This window comes from Puntigrus tetrazona, chromosome 4 (assembly GCF_018831695.1).
Source record: "Puntigrus tetrazona isolate hp1 chromosome 4, ASM1883169v1, whole genome shotgun sequence".
In the NCBI taxonomy this organism is placed as follows: Eukaryota; Metazoa; Chordata; class Actinopteri; order Cypriniformes; family Cyprinidae; genus Puntigrus; species Puntigrus tetrazona.
The window spans coordinates 2,708,837-2,726,647 of NC_056702.1; the positions used below are offsets into that span (position 1 = coordinate 2,708,837).

The 17,811-nt window shown below is 41.3% G+C and overlaps 1 long non-coding RNA gene across 2 annotated transcripts in view; it reads left to right on the forward strand.

Moving 5' to 3' along the window:
• Positions 1-10,525, forward strand: part of LOC122342395 — a 32,938-nt gene extending 22,413 nt beyond the window's left edge. For both annotated transcript variants that reach the window (XR_006250552.1, XR_006250553.1), the window contains exon 6: positions 10,379-10,525. This is a non-coding gene — a long non-coding RNA (uncharacterized LOC122342395). The remainder of the gene's footprint in view (positions 1-10,378) is intronic.
• Positions 10,526-17,811: the final 7,286 nt, after the last annotated feature.

Below are 17,811 nucleotides of genomic sequence, written 5' to 3' on the forward strand. Positions count from 1 at the left end.
TATATATATATATATATATAATTTTATTAATTTATTCATTCATTTATTCTTATGAAATGATTCATTTGTTCATAAATCAGTTCTCACAAGAAACGCTGCATATTACGCCTAACATCTAACTTGCTAATTTAATTTGAGAGCATATATTTTTCTTATTCTTGACATGAACAAGGCACCATTCTCAGTTCTCCAACAGTTGAAAAACTTTCATAGCAACTAAACGAACCAATCTTCATCAGACAGACAGAAACCTGTAGTATGAAAGCTCTCTCAGCTAGACAGAGAGATTGTGACAGAGCGGAAAAGGCAAAAAAAAAAAGAGATAGTTTCCAGGACAGGGATCTACTGCATGGCCAGGCACTCAGCCACATCTGACTTTGATTAATTACAACCTCTCCATCCCCCTCATCCTAGTACCTGACAGGGAAATCCAACCCTGTACAAGCACAGCAGACCAGGAAGCTCCACCACTTCACTTTCTCACACCGCACTCGTTTTCTCCCTCAGGATGTGCTTTTCAGAACACACTCACTGAGAGATACAGGGCTGCGCTCTTTTGTCCGTGAGGATGTGGAGCTCTGCCCAAAACAGATCATGCTGCATTAATCAGAGCTGGAAAGTACACAGTTGCCTGGCGGCCCTTCCATCGGATTAGTCGTGCAAGGCTTTAAGCGTTCGCATCGCAGGCCTTTTATCAGCCATAAGCGTCTAATTTATGAAGCGCTCCGGCCTTTGCCTTCAGTCAGCGTGAAACCACTAAAAGTGAGAAAGGACAGACCACGAGCCGCATCGTTTTATTTAATGCAGATCATTTTGCGGCATTAACTCCCGAAGAGCTTTTTGCAGCCACTGTGTGGGAGAAAGCAGCTCTAATGCAAGAACTTAAAGTCCGTAATAGGGCTGGAATTAGCCCGTATTAGAGTTGCGGAATGAAGTTTCTGGACTTTTTGTTCGTCAAACCCATAGTCTACCTCTTTGTCTTTGGGCTCCCATCCAGAGTGGACGATGTGCAGGGTTTTAGAGGAGCGTGGGTGAAATTAGCCAGACGTGAAAGCATATCGTTAATCAGAGGTTGGCCACGTCACTTTGATTTCCTGTCGTAAGGTCGGAGACATTTGTTTAAGGAAGACGGTCAAGTGTTAGAGAAGGACGTGTTTAAATTCACCCAGAGTGATGACTTCCTAATAAACTAATGTGGAACGAGAGGGAAAGGGTTTAGGAGTGTTCTCGGTGGGTGTTAATTAATGATGTGGCCTGCAGTGGAAAGGTTAGGATTCAGTCCGATCCAAATATCAGGCGGATAAAAGCCACCATCTAGATTGTTGTTAATAAGACCTCAAACTACAGCAGAACTGAGTGCCGGTCAGCTTCCATTGAGCAATTTGTTCAAATATAAAACTGACCTTCAGCTAAGCTGCGGGCGCATTATTGTAATAGCTCAGCGAAGGAACGGCCACGCGGCGCTCGCATGCCGTGAATTTGTCCCCATTCCTTAAGATCGCATGGGTTCCTGGGTGGGAAGAAATGAAAAAGCGACACAGAACCGGGGCTTGCCGTTCCACTCTCTGGGTGTTTAACCAAGCACAATTTGCAGCTTCAATGAGACAAAGCTTGTGATCAATGCATAATAGCTCCTTATTAACCTCAATTACCACAATTAAGCCCGACTGCCACTGGGCTGCTTTGATGACTTAATTAATCTGATTCAGTGAAGAGGCCACAGTGTCCCCCCCATAGTTCCAAGCCTTGACCGACCATGTGGCCCCTGTTAAAAGCACATCTGGTGGAACAAAACATCTCCTCGTTGGCAGACAAATGCCTCCACTCTGTGAATGAAAGGCAACCCTCTGCTCTGTGATGTTCGTAATGAATGGTACAAGCCCCTTGGCACAGTGCCTTATTGGGTGGCTTGGATAGCTGCCCAGTTTGTTCGCGGCTAATTGCTTAATTGATGCATTGTTTTTAGCGGCGATATGAATTGCTCTCATTTCGACAACAAAAGGCATTACACGCCATTAGCGAGTCACGGCTCTCTATGTGCTCTTGTTTTAAAGATTTAAGGCGCCTTTTAAGATTTTGCGCATCAATGCGATTAGTAAACACCCTCTTGCAAGACGTCACGCTCTGTGGAGAATACGCTTGCGGCAGGGTTGTTCAAAACTCGCAATTGAAGAACTGGCTTCTTTTCAATTCCTGAGTTAGAATGTGAATTGAATTTGCCACAATACTTAGGAAGCTGAATTGGATTGAATCATGCTTTCTCAAAACTTTCAAACAACTTTTTATCGAACCGACATTCAAAGTTTTGCTTTTGTACTTCAAACTTCTTCACTTTTTTTTGCTACCACAATTCAAATTTTAGAATTTCGAATTTTAGAAGACATTCAATTCCGAATGGCACAAAACCACGGCTGGCATCTGCTTCTGCAGACAACTCCTTCTGTGATTATTTTGCGAGCCAAAGATGCGTTTACTCCCCCTCCCCAGCACGAACGAAAAAACACTGTTAGTATTTACAGTTCCCTCTTCGCAGTTAAAGGAAATGAAATGGCATTTGACTCAGTGTTGGAGCTGTTTAATTAGCAGGCTAAGGGTTAATAAGTTCCTCCTCCGGCGCTGGAGTGTCTCCTCAGGAGAGTTGACACTTCCATAATGCATTCCCTTTCCTGCTAGAGTGTAGCACTTCCACCCCCTCCTCCGTCTCTACATATTCCTACTGAAGTCTGGGATAAAGAGCTGTTTTTCCCTCTCTCTCTGCTGCATGTTTGTCCCCAGACCCTCAGAGAGCATTCCGGAAAGCCGGCAGCCTCTGTGGAGCGTCTTCTTCTGCCAGGGGAGCTCGTGGAACTCGCAGGGATGAAGAGAGCGCCGGCCACATGGAGACACACTGTTACTTATTCATCAGTTCGCAGTGCTCTGAGAGAGGAAACAAGGCCTGTGTGCTGTAAACACACCGCTGCACAACACAAAGACTGAAATAACAAGAGCTCAGCCCGGCATCCGAACTGACAGAGATGGGTGCCAGGCAGGTTGTGGATATGGTGTGTATGTTTTGGAAAGAAAAGACTGTGCGCAGACTCCCTTGATCATCTTTAGGTACACCAGACTGTTGTGGGAGGAAATGTTGATGCGTGTTGCATATACAACACGAAAAAGCCATCTCTCTTGTGACCAGACAAATGCCGGTTTTGAACATTTTAATACGAACTGATTGGGGCCAAATGCGCCGGGAACGTGCATAAGGGGCTCTGTTTTGGCGAGATTTGGGATTTCACAGGGTATAAAAATAGATAGTTGCCGCCTATTATCTCAACAAGACAGCGCCATACGTGCCTTTCCCCCATGGTGCGAGACACCGGCATTTACATCAGCCTTGCGCGGCAGATAGGAAATTACCTGCTTTGTGATTTGCTTGTCTGCCGCGATTACAGCATTATCATAATGTTACGGTGGGAGAAGCGTACCTGCGAGGGTGTCTGGCCTTCTCTCCACCCCCTTCTCTCTCCAAGCAGAGGGGCGCAGGCCCCCTCCGGAGAGGAACCGAGGGCCCACACAGACGAGTGTCATGCCGGGCAGGTGGAGGATGCGGTCGGAGGCGTCCCCCCGGGAGCTGGCGGGTGCAGATGCTTGACAAAGCCCCCGTGTAGGCATTCTGATTCAATCAGTGCTTTCTGCTGCAGCAGCATACAGCGGCTCAACCTACTGTTACCACAGCAGCTGCTGCAGAGAAAGTCCGTCATAAGATTACAGCTGCAAAGAGGAAGAGTAGGTGGATTACATTAGGACCTATTTTTGTTCTGTAAACACATCATGTTCTTTTTAACTTATAAGTCGATTGTAGTAGGTCGCTTGTTTATGTCATTGTTTATGTCACCGCTGGACAGGTTGTCATTGCATAAGCGATACAGTTGTGAATTTGAGTACAAAGATCAAAGGTCAAGATTTGTGAAATTCACTACAGTGATGCATCTCTCCCAGTCTGTCTGTGTTATGCTCTCAAGAAAAATATCTCTCTCTTTATTTTGTTTTTATGCCTCTAACAACACACAGGGAAGTAACTGCAAAGCCATGCTCTCATCTCTTTACCTTTTTTGCAGCAAGAGAGAATACACTGCTACGTGTCTGGTCTGGTGACAAGGTCAAGTGGGCCTGAAAAGCAAGTTCTTGTCAAGTAACTGCATCATATTTGTTATAATTTGATAAGATGAAAATGTGCAGAAGCAGACAACGAATGGGGAATGGGGAGACAACACAAGGTCTACAAGGTTCTTTTTTTCTTTTTTGTTGAACTTATCTCAAGCACTGCTTGTTAGAATGCAGTACCATGAGCGAGACACTGCAAAAGACATGAGAGGGAAGTGCAAGGATCACACTCGTCCATGTAATGCGTTTACTTACTAACACAATGGAATGTGGAATCGAAAAGGCAAAGTGTGTTAAGCAGCGCTGAAAAACCTTTAGAAATGGTGCCATAGTTGTATTTTACCTTGATTTTCTTTCTCCACTAATGGCAAAGCTATCATGAAACTACAATATAAGTGCTTTGCTGTGGTAAAATAAATGCTTTGAGAAAATTAAATCCATTTGTTTGTGTTAATTATCTTTGGTAATTACCAACCAATCATGTTTTTTTGCTATTTATTTACTAACAGTAGGTGTAGTTACTGTGGTGCAATGCCAGATACAGTGGTAATAATGCATACGAGTTGGCTGCTATAGGCCTAAGTTTTGTACAAGAATAAGCGCGCTGTGAGCCGACTATCATCTGCGTTCGTCTTCTCTTGCGGTCGGAGCAACACGCATCGCATTTGCGTGTGTTTAGCAAGCCGTCACAATCAATTAGCTAATAAGATGTTACAGGTTACATTTAGTTGTGGATTCAGCGTTTAGAGCATCAGAGGGAAAATCTTATGAATAGTGAAATATTCATGATGTTTGTTTAAATGCTTGGCGCACGCCGTTAAACTGTTTATAAATTCTAATAGGCTGCTTTGGAGTCCTCGCACTCGAGTTTTTTAGCGTTTAGCAGAGATAGGCGGGGAGTCTATGAAACATAAGCAAAGGCCTGCCAAGCCTGTTATGTTACACCTCTGAAGTGCAAATGAGCGTTTTTCTCCCCAACCAACACTAGATTATGTTTTTATGAAAAGGCAACATCAGCAGACACATGTTTATTTCACTTCAGATTAGCATAGCACTACGAGTGAGCGTGACAACATAAACAAAATGATGTTAGTGCCGCCTTAGTGGATTTAGCTTTAGTTTTTCTCTCATATATCTGCAGTTTTTTCTCAAGAGTGCTCTGTTATTTATTGGTCGATGAGATCTGAAGCTTCAGAGAACGTTAAGTGTGTTCAAAAGTACAGGTAACTTGGCAGCTTCTATCTCGTTAAAGTTAGCCTGCTTGTTTATATAGCAAGCTCGTATTGACCACAAATTGAACACGTTTTTGCACCCAAGAGGCCAAAAAAATGTGCGTGGGTGTGTTTTTCTGAGTTAGTTTGGTGGTTGTTATGTTTCACCAAGGGGTCGTCTGTCTTTCTCTCTCCAACAGCCTCAGTGTGTGGTGTATTTCTTATTGAAATAGCTCGAATCAGACTTTGATTAAAGGACGGGGAGCTCGTCATCTTTCTGCCTGGGTGGTTGAAGCTGCAGCCTGGGGAAATTTGATTTGGATCTAACTGATGTGACTAGATTAAGATCATAATTAGTGGCGTGCGGGATGGCGCTGATAGTGGCTCGGTCCAGCACAGGAAGAGAAGAGGATTAAAACATTTCCAGAATGGCAGTCTGTGTGTGTGTGTGTGTGTGTTTGAGGGCGCTGTCAGCTGACAGGGTGGGCAGTCCGTGTGTCAGTAAGACAAGAGTGTGACTGCTAAACATTTCACATCATGTCAGAATGAATACCCGGCATCACGTGTAATGGGCGGGTTAGATTTAGGAACCTGCGCCTGACGCAGACCCTGGCTGATTAGCGCAAAGGAGCTCAATTATGCGAGGAAGGCTTCATTTAGAAATAAAATGAAGTTCTGTTGGCCCAAACTGTCACCCGAGTGGAATACATCATCCGGCCGATTGTGCCTTGCTTGGAATTGCTTCCTCGTCGGTGCAGAATGAGAACGAGAGCAAAAAAAACATTTCCTGTTTTTACTCTTGAGTGCATTATTAAGAAATTTGTGACGGTGGGATGCGGGTGATGTGGTAATATCCTGTGACAAAAGCTAATATGATGGGGGGGTGATATTAGCGGGGGCCTTGTTAGGACAGGCTGGGGTTTTTTTTTCCCAAGCTGTGTTTTAGGAGAAAATAACTCCCCTCCGTGACATTTTTGACTGGAGCCCTCGGGCCGAGAGGGGGAATCGGACAGGGTAATTGCGCTAGGGTTTCTCCTTACTAAATTAACCTCTGCTTGGAAATTTATTGGCCTGCTGTTTTTGAAAATTATTTAAACTTGTGCTTTTTTTCAGATTTGAAGCGTTTGGTGTCAGACCTTTTTATTTTCCATTAGAGGGTTGATTATACCAGAGAGGATGTTTGGAAAGGAGACGGTCTGGATAATTCATTGTGAACAGGATTTGGCCCGGCAATGTTTTTAACTACTCACCTGTGGAAATATACATAGGCTGGGGTGGCCATGACGACTGGGTTAAGTAAATACACGTTCCCAGGTCAATGAAGGCACAGCCACTACTCTGCATAAGGGTGATTCACGTTTTACGGGACACCATCCAAAAAGAGTATGTCTTTTACATTGCTCTCTGGCAGGACTGTAAAGACATTACATCATGCTCCAATGCTAGCAATAAATGAAAAAATTGCTTAATTTCTAATCTCGCGTGAGATATGGTCATGTTGTTTGAAGTTAATTCCCATTGTCGCAGAAGGAAACGAGACTAGGCTGAATAACTGAATTTAACTTGACATTCAGATGGTACGATTTAGACTTTATAGGTAGAATAAGGAAAAAAAATATATATATCTTTTTTCCAGAATTTACCTGCCAGTAGAATTGTGTCTGATAATTATTAATTATTTACAAATAAATGTGTGTTTGTGTGTGTGTGTGTGTGTGTGTGTATATATATATTCACATGTATTTATTACATTTTAGTGCATTTTAGTGGCCAGTAAAGTTACTGACCAATTGTCACCAAAGCCCATAGTCACATTTAGGACTTGGCGAGTGTTAATTTTAATCCAAACCACTAGCCCATAACAGGCATTGTTTAATCTGACTTTCAGTGTCCAACCATAGTGGGGGTTTTTTTTCCAGTGCTGGACATTTTATGCATTGTTGGAGTCGTCATTGTTTCATAATAGTCTTTGCAGCGGATGCCCCGCTGTTGATGCTCCTCCACCGGCCACATACGGTCTGAGCGATTGCTTTTTATGGCACATTAAAAACGATCATGTGAAAATCCAATGTGGTGAATGCTAACACTTAAAAGGGATATTAAGACATCCTGAGCCATTAGTTCCCTGAACCCGAGCTCACTAAACTTCCCCGACAACCCTTTAAATATGGGTTAGATAAATGATACAATCTCTCAAGCTCTTCCGCTCTCTCCTCCTCGAGCATATTAAACCAGAATAGGTGGACTAATGATGAGGTGTCCGTTTTGATGGTTCCGTTGCTGAAATATGTTGGCCGGCCATTGAAGCGAGACGCTTTGAATAAACATCAATCTCAGGCTCTCTCTAAGTCGAAGACAATTGTCCAGACCATGCAGCGGAGACGGCCGACAGGAAACTGACAAGTAGCCGGGGAAACGGTCAGCCGATCATGATTTACATGCTATCTGGCATTTTGGCCGGCTGACGGAGAAAACTATCACTCAGCTCTATTTGACTTTTTCACTCTGACAGGCCCTGAAGTCATCCTTGTGTGTCTATATGTAAAGCGCTCCCTTTTCTTTCCACTTGCGTTCTTCCTTCTCCTGTTCTTGCGGTCATTTGCTTTCAGGGCTGACCATCTCGACGTAGCGATGCCAATTTGCCGTTGGCCGTGACAAGGAGAGAGATGTAGCATGTTGTCTTGTTCCGGCCGATAAAGCATGGGGGTTGTTGTCTGCACCCCAGATACCCACCAACAACCCAGACACATCGATGAACAAACCCTCCCCCTCTGCACCAAAAAAAAAAAAAAAAAAAAAACCTATATAGTACCCTGCGTTTGACGCCAATTTGTTAATAAGCTTGCAGGCTCATAATGAAGAGCTGATATTAAAACGGAAGCGTGTCGTACCACACTGACCTTTCAACGGGAGAATAACGGCTCCTCATAATCAGCTCTGTTGAGTAAGCAACCTAGAAGGCAAGGTTATAGTCTGGGAAAAATAAAAGGCTGTCCTGAATGCGATTTCACAAGTCAATAAACTTCCCGGGCGTGCGTGTGTGTGGCCGCTTCGGTTATGCTGATGTGCAGGTTTTTAAAGAGTCAGGACAGCGGGATCCCTCCAGACATTTGTAACGCATCAGATAGGAAAGCATCAATCTCTTCCTCCAAAGTGCCCCGAATTTAACACGGCCAGAGGCAACGCGAGAAAGGAGAGCAGTTAAATGTTCTTTATTTATCTCCCTCGGAATTCTCTCGGTAGGCTGGAGGGGTGAAATTGATATGGATGCGTTCCAGGGTTTTTATTTCGCGTCGTGCTGTGACTTTGCGGTGTCTTGTTTTGTATCCACTTATTTATTTATTATCTGTTTTCCCTGCCGCTTTCATTTGCAGCTCCGTTACCGGTTTTTGTGTCGCTGTAAAATGAATTTCCATGCATTGCCTTGAACACAAACCCAATAACCGGAATGATATTTCACAGAAATGTGGTGCAACGACACTGTAAATGAAATGTTAATATGAGAATATAGTGTAGGCTCTGGTAGAAGAGCAAAAAAACCCTTGTCTGACAGTCCGTGTGAGTGTGTGAGAGAGAAAGAAAGTCAAGAGTTTTCTGTTGGAGCGTAACAAGCTTTCCCAAACAGTGCCACATGTTTTTTTTTCCTGCGGTCTCGCTGTGACTGCATCTGCAAGTGCATCTTCCTCTGCTTCTCTGCCTTCCTCCACGCATCGCAAACTTCTGCTGACACCAGCAGAGAAACATCTTCTTCCACTCCTTAGCAATTTTAGCCACTGGTCCATCACTCTCGTCAAAGCCTGTGTTTTGAATTTTTACCTCACTGCAGTTGATAGTTGACCGCTGCATGAGACTTCAAGAAAAATAGTGCGTTCAGCTTATTTTACTCACACCTGGGACGAGTCGACTAGTTGACATGTTACTTTCATTAGTTAAAGATCCTGATTCAGTGCAAGTCAAACTATTGAGAGCATTGAATAAATGTTAGAGATAATTTTTTAAGTCTCAGACAACGGTAGCTCTTAATGAAAGCTCTTATTGCTGTTATAATTCAATTTAACTTTATATAGCACTTTTTTATGATACAAATCATTGCAAAGCAGCTTTACAGGAAATTAAGTTAAGTTATTTATTTTGTAGAAACTTAATATATTTAAATCTGGTAATTCTGTATGTTGTCTGAGGGCTTGGCATCATCTCAGGTGTTGGGTCACCTCAGATCATTTAATTGTTGGATCTAGACTGTAGCTTGTATAATTCCTTTGGCAGAAACAGAGAAACAAATACAGACATAATTAGCATAGCTGCTGTCCTATCTAAGCAAAAACCATTTGTTCAACCCAAGCTAAAGAATAATGGCGTGCGTTTAATCAGATATAACTGCAGTACAAATATGATATGCATTGTGTGAATGCTTGGCTAAAGAGATGTGTCTTCAATCTAGATTTAAACAGACAGAGTGTGACCAGACCCCAAACGTTATCAGGAAGGCTATTCCAAAGTTTCTAGGGCAAAATGTAAAAAAAGCTCTACCTCCTTTAGTGGACTCTGCTATACTAGATACTTTAATGTTTTAAAGGTTACCTCTAGCCTAACTGCAGTTTCCATGCTTGCTTAGAGATAGTTTATTTACTACGATGATCAATACTGTGCTATGAATGTTGTTGTTAGAGTACAGTTACTTGAACCTGGAAATTTCTTTAAGGACATTCAAGAAAATCCCCCCCCCCCACCAGAGAACAGCTTGTGTTGCAAATGACAGTGATTTTTGCATCACTCTTCGGTTTTCTCTTACTGTGCGTGTTTCTTTGTGCACACACAGAGGAAACAGACAAGGGATTATCAATCTTCATTTTGTAATTCATGAAGGCCCGCTTGTCAGGTATCCAGCGGTGACTGAAACAACTCATTCTAGCGTGCTGCGGTAGAAACCCGAGGGAACGGCAGCCTCCTGTATCTCTCCTCCACCTTACCGCTGTCAGCTCGACGCTCACCGCGCGGGATTAACCCCTCTGTTCCTCACACAGGTGCGCGGGCACGCTCATTAAGACGGAGGGCAGACTGGCACTGCCTCAACAAACGGGAAAACAAGTGCCGCCAGTCCAGCTCTGCGGAACCACGTCCCCACCGACGGGAACCTCTCCACGGGCCTCTCCGCTAGCCCGGGACACTCAAACACGGTTAATTATTCAAACACTGACGCAAACTCACCTGAGACGCCATCAAAGAAACATTTAGCTTGCACACTTTTGCTTGTCGAACGCTTTTCTTAAGCAGCATTGTGGGGAATTTGGGTCTTGATATTATCAAAGCCCTTTTTTGCCACCTAAGAAAAGCAGTGCAACGGAAGTGTCAAAAAATATGTTCAAGTTCAGCTGAAAATGTCATAATTATAAGAAGTTTAAATTTGCACAAAAATGTGTCAAAAAAGTACAAACTGTGGCGCATATTTATGACAAATAATCATAATTATGAAAGAATCGTAACTGTAACAAAGAAACATAAGTATGGCAAAGTCAAAATGATTGAAGTTATGACGGAAATTGAAATCATAATTTAGTAAATTATGAGATAAGATATCATTATAACATTTTAGTAATTTTATGAATCAGGCCACTTGCATAATTAAGACTTGGTATCTCTCAATATCAACTTTTCATCTTATAATTATAGCTTTAAAATGTCATTAAATCAATTATTATATTTTCTTTTTTGACCTTTCTGACAGATGAAAACATGCTCAATGGTGTTGCGAATTTACCACTAAACCACATCAATTATTACATTTAATATTTTAGCAGAGTATAAATGCACGTTCTTCATCTCCAGTGGACTTGAAGCAGTTTTAGTCACATCGTCTTTTAAACTTTAGTGAGGACCACTAATGTAATTTGAAAGAACACATTTAATTTCCGCCTTTTCATTTTTGCACTCTTTTTAGGGGGATGTGGGTGATCAGAAGCAGTTTTAAACTAGTTTACATCATCAAAAGTTCACTTACTGTGGATTTCACCATCAAGGTGAAGAGCAAACTTAATTACCCAGCCAGCGAGGGTGTAGCCGAGGTCCGCTCTTAATAAATCTATCATTAATATTTCGAAGTGCATAAATCTGCAAATTTGAAAATCACTTTGATCGCATCTCGCTCTTACTCTCTCCATTTGCAGTTTTTTTTCCATGCTTCTTTTTTCCACTCTTTCCTCTTCTCTCAAACCATTAAAGATTGAAATGTACTTTTCGAGAAGCGGGCCCAAGAAAGAGCGGGTTCGGTTCATTTCAGAGGAGTTAGTTTGTGGCGACCTTTTTGCCTGTGAATAATTCACTCTCTTAAGGAGCTCAGTGGGCCTCCTCCCTGAGCTTTGATTGGGGAAAATGTGCTGATTTGCAAGCAATAGCCCCAGGCACCCACCCTAGAGCAGCCTTTGGGCTTGGGGGGCCTCGTCCTGCCCCCCACCTCCAATCCCCATCCCGATCAACCGGTCGGCAACCCCAAAGTCCGGCCTGAGAACGCTAACTACAGTCTTTTAAGGATTAGTATAGAGTTGTGAAACTCTTGAGTGCGCTTGCTTTCAAACTCCCCCCAGGATCGTGGCCTGATCTAGGGGCTGATCCTCTGAGAGACGGCCACTGATAGCTCTCCTGTGCTGGCCGAGAACCTTCCATCACCTCAGGCTGCAATTTGTCGCTTGACCTGCCAGGGGCCTTGAGAAAATCCTCACCGGAGGAGAGGAGCGGGTTTCTGCTCCTGCCGGCTCTAAACCATGGAGCCCGTGTCATTCTCGACTGTTTTTATCCTGGTATTTATGCATGTGGAAAACTTGACAGCCACAAGCGTTTAAAGAAAACTAGCAGTACGCCCACGAGTGTGTTTAGGTGCCGTGTTTGTCTCAATTTTAGACTGAGGGGTCGCTAAAGGACACAGGCGCTCTTTCATGCTCCATGCCTCTTTTCTTCTGTTCAGGGTTATTATGATCTAAAACCTAAAACCTAAGACACAGATTGTTTTTGAAAACACTTTTGTCGGGATTTACACATCAAAGCATTTCTTAAAACTTTTCCTCACTGTGCATCTTAGCTGTACAAGCGACCAAGAAATTGGATTAATATGCTGTTTCTTGTGATTGGGATTCCTTTGTGAAAAAAAAACACAGTTTCTTAACTATTACTAATTACTAATAATTGCTAATATAGTTCTATTAATAATATAAGTATAGCATAGAAATAGTGTACATTTTAAATGTACCATTTGTGACACTGGACCACAAAACCAGTTTTACTTCACTCTAAATCTCTATTTATTTGTAGCAATAGCCAAACATGTAAATTTTTCTTTTATGCCAAAAATCATTAGAATATTAAGTAACAATCATGTTCAATTAATATATTTTGTACATTTCTTACCGTAAATATATCAAAACCTCATTATTTATTATATGCATTGCTAAGAACTCTCAGATTCCAGATATTTCAGATCGTTGTATCTCAGTCAGTAGTGTCTGCTCCTAAATAAATCATAAAGCTTATTTATTCAGCTTTCAGATGATTTATATGTCTCAATTTTGAAAAATTGATACCTAAGGTTTTGTGGTCCGTGGTCACATTTATGGATCTTTTTTTACTTCAAATACTTAAACGAATTGAGAATGCATTTCCTATGACAGACTGAAATCAGATCAGAAGCACAAAGGCTTCTGTACATCTAGTACATCTAAGCTGAAAAGTAAAATGTAAAGTGAGTTACAGTGCGATACGATAATGACTTTGCCTCCGATTGCTCCTGCATAACAATAGCATGACAAAACATGAAAACGTGATGTTTTTTTCTTTCTTTCCACAGACTTACTCCAAATAACTATCCATCCAAACATCCAGCCAAGGGCTTTTGCAGGGAACTTACTTCTGACTCCAGATTCAGCGGTCTTTGGAGTTGCATGCATATGATGACTTGCAGATCAGATGTCTTGCATTAGTTAGAAGGTAAGAGCAAGAACAAATACACGCTCAAGACGCCTCAGTCAAAGAGTCAGGCCTGTTCAAATCTCACCGCTTGAATCTAAATACCACCTGTCCATCTTTCCAGCGAACATCAGCACTTTTCACATCAAAATTAATTTTTGGTTGAATGTGGCTCCTCCGCTCTGCTTTGTTTGCCCGGAGTCTTTGCATCTTCAGAAAGATGGGAACAGGAGGATAAAAGACACTTTTATAATCAACATTTTGTCCTTAAGCAGTCTTTTTCTTCTCAAACGAGTTTTCATTATTTATAAGTGCTCCGGAGGTGTAACTGGGCTGGGATTTCACGCAAAGGTTTGATAGGAGTTAGATGAAGCTTACAGAATTGATTTGAGAAGCATGGAAATTATTATCTGCTCCGCGCATTGCACCGTTAACACATTTCGCCCTGTATCCAAAGAAAAAAGTTGAAATCTCAGCGTGTGGACGCGTGCGTTCAGCTGTGCCTTTGTGTGCAAGTGAGAACGCAAGTGTCCACTTGAACACCGCGTGACTTCAAAGATGAAATGAAGTGCTCAGAAACTAGAATTGAGATGAATTTTGTACTTGAAGAGGTATCCAAATATCAAAGAAATCGGTTAATTTGTGTCTCTCGTGCATCCCTCCGAGTTTCTTCCTCTCATCCAGCATCTTCCACAAAGCATTTTAACGATTGAAAAGAGGATAAATTCAGGCATAGTTTTTAAGGAAACTCCATCTAAATGCATACACAGGCACACATTTCTCTATTTCAATATGATAAATATTTCAGCACTAAGAAAAGCTAACTGATTCCATAGTGGAAAAATTGAGGGTCAGTGATTTTAGCTTTAAAAGTAACTTCTCTTTTCTCTCTCTGTCCTTTTCTTTTTCCATCTCTCTCTGTCAGTCCTATATGTCGGCGGCAGTTTCGTCCAAGAATGTTAATGGCGAACAAAAAATGACAAGAATGACTTAGACATACGTGTCAGGAAAAGAGGTCATCTCGTGGCAGTGGGATGTTAATTCTCCTCTATTAATGAAATTTATCCTCTTCACTGTCTAGTCGCTTCAAAAGCAGGGTCCCTCAGAAAAAAAAAAATACGTAAGAGGGAGAAATAAAGAGAGAGGGGCTAAAAGACTTTTTTTGTGTGTGTGTGTGTGTGTGTGTGTTTTTTTTTTTTTTTTTTTTTTTGAGGCCACCGGGGGCAGGGCAAAAGGAAGAGACTGACAATCGTCAGGTGATTAAGAGGACTTGGAGGCTAGGTAGACCTACAAAATGAATAACCGTGGACCCAAAACCACGCCATAAGGCTCAATGGTTTGTGATTTGCAAGTTGATAAGACAAGAAGATTAATAATGCTGCATGATAATGGTTGCTGGCGACTCAGCTGGGGAGATGGTAATGATGTGATCCTGCTGTAGGAGCAGTTCAGCATGCCGCAGCGGTGAAGCGGTGAAAAAAAAACGCCAGGAAAAAACCCACTCATCCCAATTGGCCCTCAGGATATGGAGAGTTTGAAAAATGAGAATACAGTTATCATTTTAATTAGATATAAAGTTTTTTTCATGTAATTTTGCTGAAATGAGGACTTCAAAGAATGCATTTTGCAGTGTTCAGCCCGCTGTAATTCCTGAGTGACAGTTTTGTTAATTTGTGAGGTGTTTTTTTTTTTTTCCCCCCCTGTATGAATCAAACTTTTCCTTCAGGCGATTTTAAGAGGGCATTATAAATGAAAATCTGGCAGGTGTGTGTGCGCATGTGTGTGTGCTTCCGGCGAGGACGGGAAGACTGAAATCTCAGCTGTGGCCACTTTCGATCTGATGTGTATCGTAAAACTTATAGCAAGTCTTTTTCTTGCTTAATAAGCAGGTATGGATATGGATGGATTTAGTGGTTCTTTAGCAATTCAAATGTATTTATATCTTTCTTTATTTTGGTTATAACTGATAGTGATGCTTTAATCCACTGGGTTCCAAACATTGTTATTAATTATTATCTTTAATTATTAGGTTGATGGATTAATAAATAAAGTTTTATTTATTGTTGTTTTAACAACACTAATATAGATTTATTAAAGCTATATAAATATATATATATATATATATATATATATATATATATATATATATATATATATATAAATATTATATGTACTTTATGTAAATATTTTATAACTTTGTATGGTTTGTAAAATGTTTGTATACTTTTAAAATATTATATTATTTATATATTTGTTTGTTTGTGTTCCCTACAATACTACTGTTCTAAAATTATATTTATATATGTTTTGATCACTGATCACCCTTAAAAGTGCCTGAAGTTGCAGTCTGTTTGACCTTTAACCTTTAGTTCAGCATGATCTTGGAGTGATCACTATCCCGGAATATTCCTGCTGTGTTTGCATTCGACTGCAAGCGCGTCTGTTGTTTTGTTGTGTCACATGACAGCGATGGTGTCAGGTGACGCAGACGTGTTGATAAACCACTTAGTGTCTTCGAGCAAACAAATTAAACGTGAAAAACAAGTCGTAATAAGTTTGTTCACAGGATCCCCGAGTGCCGACATGTGATACGGCACGTGTTGAAACTCCACGTTGGTACGTGTGAAACGAGGGTGAGAGTTTGTTTGTGTGTGTGTGTGTGTGTGTGTGTGTGTGTGTGTGTGTGTGTGTGTGGAGCGAGAAGCATGCTGGAGTTTCACGCCGAGCATCATATATCGTCTTAGATATTCTGATACCTCTCCCATTTACAAAACAAAGTATGCGACTTTTGCCAACAGTGCCGGGTTCATTTAAAACAATTCAAACAAATGAAATCTCATTTTTCCTTTCTTTTTTTCACGCCATGGCTGACACACAATCCCTCCATTTATATTTTAATTTGAGGCACTCTAGTTAATTATTGCAGCTGGGTTGTAATGACGAACTCCGCATTTGCATAGGTCACAATTAAATGAATGAATTTTCGGGAAATATTCTACCATTGAAGTGTCAACTTTGCTAGAGGTCACAGTAGCTACGAATGCTCCCCCTATGCCCTGTAATGAGTTAATAACTGCTATTAAACTCTAATTAAAAGGCCAGCGCTGGGTGAGTGAAACAGTTAATAGAGCAATATCTCAGATGTTTCTCTTAATGCATAGCCAAAGCAGAGATTGCCTATTCAAATTAAACCTAGCAGGGTTATTGTCTGCGAGCCCAGCCGCATTCTGACACTTTAATTACGACGGGGGAGGAAGTTGCATTTTTCACCGCGACACTTTGCCTTGGCGTGACTTTGTATCGTCGCCGTCGCAGGAAGTGATACCTTACGTAAGTTATTATGCGTGTCAAGCGGGCGTTTAAAAGCGCCAGCCTGTAATGGAGCTCTCGCTTAGCGTGTATCTGTGTATCGGGCCGCTGTGTTAACATACTGCGTCGGTCACGCTTGCCGCGGTGGATATTTGTCCTGCGGTGTGGGATTGACATCTATTTGAGCCTGGTGGGCTGTCAGTTTGACACAAAGCGAATGAGGCATATTAGACGCGTGCACGCTCTCCTTCGGTTTACGGCCTTTAAGTGGCACGCCGATGCACTGATAGCTACCAGTAAGCAACGATAAGTGCCGAGAGAAGTGACAATGTCAATAGTCATAATCTCGCCCGCCAGGAAATGATGAAACACACGTGGCGTATCTGCTAAACATGCCCCTCAATATCCACTAATAAAATGAAGAGGAAAATTTCTTTGAAGAAGAAGCCCTGGAAAAAAAAAAAAGAAACAATCAATAAGCCATCGGATGATAAATATGAAATTGGCGTGTAGAGTGAATATATTTGCTCCCGCGTGGACGGACGTCAGATCGGTATGAAGAGGGCTAAGAAGCCTATTTGTATGTAAATGTGGGATTGATTATATTTATTTGTAGGCTCGTGGTGGAGATGCGCTAGAGGGACGGATCGGCTCGCGGCTCTACCTGCAGGGCTGGGGGAAAAAAAGAGCGCTTCATTTAGCCTTTCATTGTCGAAGCTGTGGGGATAGATGTGCCCTCATAACTGTGGTGCTCAGTTGGCATATGCAGGTTTGAATCTGGCTAATGTTTATATATAAGTAATAAAATGAAATGACATGAAGATGGACATCCTGCTGTTTGATGTGCTATATTCCATATGAAACTATATTAAATGTACTATATATATATATATATATATATATATATATATATATATATATATATATATATATATATACATATATATATATAATATATATATATATATATATTGTATGTATTTAAAATAATTTGTCACACTGAAAGAACATTAAAAAATAAACTTGTAAAGGCAAAAATAGTAAACAAAAATGCTAAAAAAAAATAAAATGTCCTTAAATCAAAAATGAGGTAAATTTTACAGTTTGTAATGGCAGGTAAAAGTCTGAATTAGGAAGAATCTTTAATTGTATTATTTGTATTACATGCACCTTATCTTTATGTATTTATGCATAT